Here is an 8,042-nt window from a genome sequence, read left to right as displayed (position 1 = left end):
GCCAATCGGCGCCGCCGACGGCCGGTTGCTAGGAGACGGCGCGAGGGGGGGGGGAAAGAGGCCTAGCTGCCAGGCCTGAGGCCTTCTTCGCTTTGGGGATTATTTATTTTTCAAAAGAATGAGGGTGCGGGGTTTTCTTTCCCCCTCCTCCCTTCCTCGTATCGGTCCCGTCTCGGGGAACGTGAAAGGAGTAGGATTAGGCTCCAGAAAAATGAACGGAGCGGTTTCCTACGGGTTTCAGTGGGTCTACTCCCGAGTATGGTGCATTATGTAGTTGTTTCTGCACGTCTGGCACGTCTGGCGGCTTACAGATGAAAGACCAGAACACAGATAAAATCAGAAGAAAAAGACTAATATAATATAATATACAATACAATACGCACAGACATATTTTGTGTATTTATTTTTTCCCCATAAAATAACTCATTTGAGAATTCAGCTCGCATTATGGCAGCATCCATGGTTTCCATCTCCTCCACTAGTGTCCAGTTTACAACAACAGCAAGAAGAACAATAATTTATTTGTACCCCACCCATCTGGCTGTGTTACCCCAGCCACTCCTGGCAGCTTCCAGCATATATTAAAAAAATGTTTTACTATAACATTAAGGACAGATCCTGAAGCTGAGGCTCCAGGACTTTGGCCACCTCATGAGAAGAGAAGACTCCCTGGAAAAGACCCTGATGTTGGGAAAGATGGAGGGCACAAGGAGAAGGGGACGACAGAGGATGAGATGGTTGGACAGTGTTCTCGAAGGTACCAGCATGAGTTTGACCAAACTGCGGGAGGCAGTGGAATACAGGAGTGCCTGGCGTGCTCTGGTCCAGGGGGTCACGAAGAGTCGGACACGACTAAACGACTAAACAACAACAACATAACATTAAACCTTAAAAAGCTTCTCTATACAGCACTGCCTACAGATGTCTCCTAAAATATAGAACTACTCAAAGAAATGAATGCTGGTCCGGGAAAACCTTTGTTAGGATAAACCTGTTGACAAGTTTATTCTCTTAGTTGCTTAATGCATTTATATTTCACCTCTACTCCAAGGAGTTCAAGGTGGTGTACGTTGTTCTCATGTTGCATGCAATATTATATATTGCATCTATTGTCAGCATATAACTAGTGCTCGGAGATGGGCAGTGTTCAAGATGTTACTATTTTGGACCAGTTTACCTGCAAGTTCGCCTTAGACCATAACATGCCCATCTGACCACTTGGATCTGCACAACTGGCGCTGCTTAGATTCAGTTCTCCACATCTGCACACCAGTTGGCGATATATTTGTTTTTTAAGTCCTCATATCCAGTTTTGCCTAACATTTTTTTTTGCCAAGCAATTTCCCCAACATTTCTACTTACACTTTACCCTGCTGTGTGCATCTTAGTACACATGACTTGGCTGGAGAACTGCCAAAAAGTGTGGATTTTGGAGGATGGCTGCATTGCGGTTTGCACATTGCTTAAGAAGCTATGGTTTTCCCAGTAGAGATGTATGGAAGTGAGAGCTGGACCATAAAGAAGGCTGATTGCCGAAGAATGGGTGCTTTTGAATTCTGGTGCTGGAGGAGCCTCTTGAGAGTCCCATGGACTGCAAGAAGATCCATTCTGAAGGAAATCAGCCCTGAGTGCTCACTGGAAGGACAGATTGTGAAGCTGAGGCTCCAGTACTTTGGCCACCTCATGAGAAGAGAAGACTCCCTGGAAAAGACCCTGATGTTGGGAAAGATGGAGGGCACAAGGAGAAGGGGGCAACAGAGGACAAGATGGTGGGACAGTGTTCTCGAAGCTACCAGCATGAGTTTGACCAAACTGCGGGAGGCAGTAGAAGACAGGAGGGCCTGGTGTGCTCTGGTCCAGGGGTCACGAAGAGTCGAACACGACTAAACAACAACAACAAGTGTGAACTGAATCAATTTTCCCCCACATCCCTGTCTCACTATGGAGCTATGGTCTGCCCCTCACCCCGTCAGCTGTGAGGCAGGCCTGTGTCAGGTCTGCATTTGGTACAGAATACCCCTTTCTTTGGAGGCGGGCTGGTAAGGTGGTCTTTAGAACTGCCTCGTGCTCCGTTTCTGCATTTTTCGCCTACTCCACCCCCATGTGTTACATGTCTGGCCAAAGTCTGAAGGCTCCTTTCAGGTACGGGAGCAAATCTCTCTTGCTGCAGTGAACAGCTTTGGCAAAGAACCACCTGACTCTGGTTTCATTTCTCCACAAAAGGGCAAGGAGTGGAGGGGGGAAGCAGTAAATGAATGTCATCTGGTGCAAAGCAGTTTTGACTGGTTCAGTTATTTTAAGCCAAAGTGTACAGTTTAGAATCTCTGTACCAATGCTAATGAGTTTTGTTTATTGCTTGTCATTCACACAGGGCCATTCTAACTACTCAGAACACATTTCTGCAAAGAAACTCCACTGCAATCTTGTACTGGGTTGACATGTTTGGCTGACTTACCGTCTTACTGGCTAATATTTCCCATTTTCCCACTGTAAACATTTGCATTTGCAGCCTCAAGGAGCCCCAAAAGTGATGTCTATACAGTGGTAACTCTGGATGCGAACGGGATTCGTAGCATTTTAAAATCTCGGGTTGCTTGGAGGGCTGGTGGTTTCATAAGTTGCTTTCAGAAGGTAGTGCTGCTCAAACTATTCAGATGCCCGGGGTCCAGCAGCAAAAAACATGCAGAGATGACTTCATCTGATGAGCATGGAAGCTGGTGCATTAGGGCAAATCGGACGCTGTTCCTACCAACAGCCTGCCCTCACTTGCCTGCTTCCATTTTTAATAGATGGGGAGTGGCTTTGCCTGCTGTTGGCTCTGGCTTCAAATGCATGCTGGTAGCTTCGAGAACACTGTCCAGCCATATTCTCCTCTGTCATCCCCTTTTCCCGTTAACTAAACAGAACTCCTGTGTTGGTGGCTACAGAGGTGTACCATTTCAAAAAGACAAATTGAGTATGGTACTGTGGCTTGTCAGACAATGGTACCCATTGAGACGCCTGCTTCTTGGGAGAAAAGCAGTGACAAACCTAGACAGCACCTTATGAGAAGAGATGACTCCCTGGAAAAGACCCTGATGTTGGGAAAGATGGAGGGCACAAGGAGAAGGGGACGACAGAGGACGAGATGGTGGGACAGTGTTCTCGAAGCTATGAACATGAGTTTGACCCAACTGCAGGAGGCAGTGGAAGACAGGAGTGCCTGGCGTGCTCTGGTCCAGGGGGTCACGAAGAGTCGAACATAACGACTAAACGACTAAACAACAACAACAAAGTAATCATTAATCACTCTTAAAACATTGCTCTCTGATACCTCTTGAATAACACTTTGCCTGAGAAAAACAAATCTGACTCCCTCCCAAATCTACAAATCTACTCAACACACAAGGAATACATACTCTGGATGGATCAAAACTAAACGACCCAACCAGCTCAGCACCGACTAACCAGAAGCTCTTTGGACACTCATAGCCCAGATATAAAAGTTCTAGTCTTTTCTTGTTCTCTCTTCCTGCACCTGATACTCAGGTATACTAGCTCTGAAAACTTAGGTTCTTTTAGCAATCGCAGCTAAATCCACTGGCTCCGAGGCACCCCAAGGTCCAGTTAATCTGGCCCCACGATTTGCAGGATGGTCTGATGCTGCTTTAAATGCCCACAGAGGGGGAAAAAGAGGTTTAATCCGCAGGCATGCTGGCAACTGCTGGATGACGAGTAACAGCCCCCAGTCCAAAGGGGGAAGAATGCACACCAAGATCTAACTTCAAACATTCTGCAGTTATTGTTTACATAGCGCCATTGGCGCGCCTGCTTCTTTGACATGTTTCAGCCTTGGCACCAAGGCAAGTTGTGAGGATCGGGCCCTGGCTTGAGCTAAACCATAAGCACAGTCTGTTTCAGCTCCTTTCGGACAGCGCATTTAGACTCTGTTGCCTGTTTGGAGTAGAGATTATAGCATTTGGTGCATGCTTCTAGCTGCACGCTGCACCACCAAGCCCTTTTCAGCTCTGCTTTAATGGAAAAGCATTGGAAGTTAAAGTCACGGGAATCTTGCAGATACAGCTCTAAACTTTCAACTCCCCCTCCTCCTCCCTGCTATGGCGTCCAGATTAGGATGCTGTTAACCCTCTGCTTCATCAAGCCATTTTACTCACCGCTAATAACATCTGAAAGGGATGCGGGTGGAGCTGTGGGTTAAACCAAAGAGCGTAGGGCTTACCGATCAGAAGGTCGGTGGTTCGAATACCTGCGACGGGGTGAGCTCCCGTTGCTCAGTCCCTGCTCCTGCCCACCTAGCAGTTCGAAAGCACGTCAAAGAGCCAGTAGATAAATAGGTACTGCTCTGGCGGGAAGGTAAACGGCGTTTCCGTGCGCTGCTCTGGTTCGCCAGAAGCGGCTTAGTCATGCTGGCCACATGACCTGGAAGCTGTATGCCGGCTCCCTCGGCCAATAAAGCGAGATGAGCGCCGTAACCCCAGAGTCGATCACAACTGGACCTAATGGTCAGGGGTCCCTTTACCTTTTAATAACATCTGAAGGGCTGCTGGATAAGGCCAATGGGATATCTAGCCCAGCATCCTGTCCTCACAGCGGCTAACCAAAACCCGAAAGCAGGATTCGAGCATAAGAGCATTCTCCCCTCCTATGGTTTCAAGCAACAGATATTCAGAAGTTTCACTGCCTCTAACTGAGATACTGGGGTAGGAGATCTGAAAATAATACCAATATATTTCATATCTGGCAACCAATGCATCTCTTGGGTTTCAGATGGATGGTTCATGGGTAGACGAGTCCCAAAAGCCTGGGACACAAATTTTCACGGCCCTCTTGCAGCTATGGTGGCCCATTTACCAGAACTAATGTATTTAGTGTTAACTCTGGAAATGTGTACTCTATTCTGACCAAATAAGCCCCCTAGAGCCCAATATACATCATGGGAGATGCAACATCAGTGCCAGATTTACGTATAAGCTAAACAAGCTATAGCTTAGGGCCCCACTCTCTTGGGGGCCCCCCAAAAAATTAAAGGAAAAAAACCTGGATGTACATTTCCAAAATATAAGATAAAAAACAAATAAAATAAAGCCTACATATGTTCAGCAACAGTGTTTTGTGTTGTGTAGGCTCCTCTGATGTAAGTCATGGCCCCCGCCTGCTAGCCTGCTCCCTAAAATATCACTGCTTTGCTCCTTTCTATATATAGGGTGCCTACATTCTGCATGGACTGGTTGCGTGGCAACATGTGCAAATGGCTTTAGATACCTACTAGGTCCATAAATTATCATATAGCATATATTCAACACAAAAACTAGCAGGAATTTGTTGTTGACAAAAGACAGCTGGACATATAAAGCGCCCCATTACCTTCAGTAGCTTAGGGCCTCGTCAAACCAAAATCCAGCCCTGTACAACATGCCCAGCAAGCTGTGATGTGGAAGGCATAGCTGTCAACCGTCCCTTATTTGGCAGGAAACTCCCTTATCCCAGCACCGTGTCCCGCTGCTGTCCCTTATTGATGATGTCCCTTAAATTTCCCAGGTTTCAAAGGAAGCAGCTCCTCTCCCTCCCTCCCTGCCAGCCAGGAGGAGGGAGGCTCCAACTGTGTTGCTTGGCTGCGTTGCTCACCCAATAAGAAGTCTAAGAACGACTGGGGGGTGGAGCTTGAATGCTTTGTGCCGATCAAATCGGCCACATTGCCTGGGGACTCGCCTTTGCTCAGCACTTCCCAGCAGAGAGGTGACGGTGGTTTTCCTTGCTGCATCCCCTTTGCCAGGTTGCTGTGCTGTAGGAACCAACGCTTGAGGCTTTGTTTGGCTGCTGGTTGGGCTTTCTGCCTTTGGCTTCAGAAGTTGAACATCAAAATCCCTTATTTCGGCTTCTGATCCCTTATTTTCAAGGCTGCTGGTCCCTTGTTTTCAAATCTGTAAGTTGACAGCTATGGTGTTAATTGGGTGACGGGAAGAATCTGTGCAGTAATTTGCACCCAGATCCTGCAGGGCTGAAGATGGCAAGTTGCACACAGTGTCTTCTTAAGCAACTTTTTAAAAAAGGAGCATAAAAAGTACAAAAAAAGAAAAGAGAATCAGCGTTACAAGACAGTTTCTTTTAAGACGTGCTTTAATATTTAGCATTTATACAAATCTGGGGTGTGCAAAGCTTTGGGATCCTTGCAAGAAGCCAGGAAGATTATCCCTTGATGGCAGATATGTGAGGGTTAGAGCAGAAGGTGGAACGTTTTACGTCTTACCCAAAACCCCCACTATGAGTTTGTGGCAATAAAGGTAGCGTTAGGACCGGGGGCTGCCCAATTCACCGCTCAACCTTCCTGCGAAAAGGCAGCGCCTTTCCAAGCTTCAAAACAGATGGTTTTAACTTAATCCTTGGAAAGAAATTTTCTGGCTAGATGCCGTTCAAATTGACAAGAACAGCGGGGGCTGGCTCAATGGTTTTGACTCATACGAAAGAATCTTTCGGTTGGGAAAGCCATCACTCCCTTATAAGTACTTGTAATCAGAGTCCTTTTACTATATACATTCTGCGCTTATGCATGCTTACTCATGAGCAGCAAACTCCTCTACTCAGAAGGGAATGCCATGGAGTTTGATGGGATGCACTCCTAGGTTATGTGCCTATGGGATCCTGCCATAAGTCCCACAACATTTGGGGAGGGGGGTTTACTCCCAAGAAAGTAATTGTACCAAGAACTGCAGTCTTATATATGCAGCCTGATTATTGCAGTGGGTTCTTTGTTTTCATCTCATTGTATAGAAGAGAAGAGAAGACGAGTTTTGGATTTGATATCCCACTTTATCACTCCCCTTCAGGAGTCTCAAAGCGGCTAACATTCTCCTTTCCCTTCCTCCCCCACTACAAACACTCTGTGAGGTGAGTGGGGCTGAGAGACTTCAGAGAAGTGGGACTGGCCCAAGGTCACCCAGCAGCTGCAGGTGGAGGAGCGGGGAAGCGAACCCAGTTCATCAGATTACGAGACTACCGCTCTTAACCACTACACCACACTGGCTCTATGGTTTCAGAGTTGCCCCATCCATGAAGCACCTGCCTCAGGCAGCGGAAGTGCAAGGGGCAGCGCTCTGCCCGTCCCACCACTGTTGGCAGAACTATTTAGTTCTGTGTAACTCACTTTTGACAAACCTAGACAGCATCCTAAAAAGCAGATACATCACCTTGCCAACAAAGGTCCGTATAGTTCAAGCTATGGTTTTCACAGTAGTGATGTATGGAAGTGAGAGCTGGACCATAAAGAAGACTGATCACCAAAGAATGGATGCTTTTGAATTCTGGTGCTGAAGGAGACTCTTGAGAGTCCCATGGACTGCAAGAAGACCAAACCTCTCCATTCTGAAGGAAATCAGCCCTGAGTGCTCACTGGAAGGACAGATCCTGAAGCTGAGGCTCCAAGACTTTGGACACCTCATGAGAAGAGAAGACTCCCTGGAAAAGACCCTGATGTTGGGAAAGATGGAGGGCACAAGGAGAAGGGGACGACAGAGGATGAGATGGGTGGACAGTGTTCTCGAAGCTACCAGCATGAGTTTGACCAAACTGCAGGAGGTAGTGGAAGACAGGAGTGCCTGGCGTGCTCTGGTCCAGGGGGCCACAAAGAGTCGGACACGACTAAATGACTAAACAACAACAACAACAACAACAACAACAACAACAACAACAACAACAACAACTCACTTTTGATGCCATTTAAACAAGTGGCCGTCTCTGCTTGACAAGCTAATGAATGTACACTTTGCGGAGACCTAATAACTAGCTTGCTTGCTTGCTTATGTGATAGCTACATACAAAGAGAGAGCTAGCTATAGAACAGCTGTTTGTATAACACAGGAAGTAGGTGGTTTCTCCATAGGAAGTCGCTGCAAACAGGAGGAGACCAAGCTGCATGGGGGGGGGGGGAATGCAGAACTGCAAGCAGGAAGGAAATGTCCATGCCAGAAGGACAACAACTGCCTGAGAGGCTGTCCAGGATCGTACTCCTGTTTCTGATAGATGCTCTGCTGAATCTGTACATTTGC

Source organism: Podarcis gaigeae (genome assembly GCF_964106915.1).
Source record: "Podarcis gaigeae genome assembly, chromosome: 10".
NCBI lineage: Eukaryota > Metazoa > Chordata > Lepidosauria > Squamata > Lacertidae > Podarcis > Podarcis gaigeae.
The sequence above is the reverse complement of the archived record's forward strand: the minus strand, read 5'-3'. Positions refer to the sequence as shown.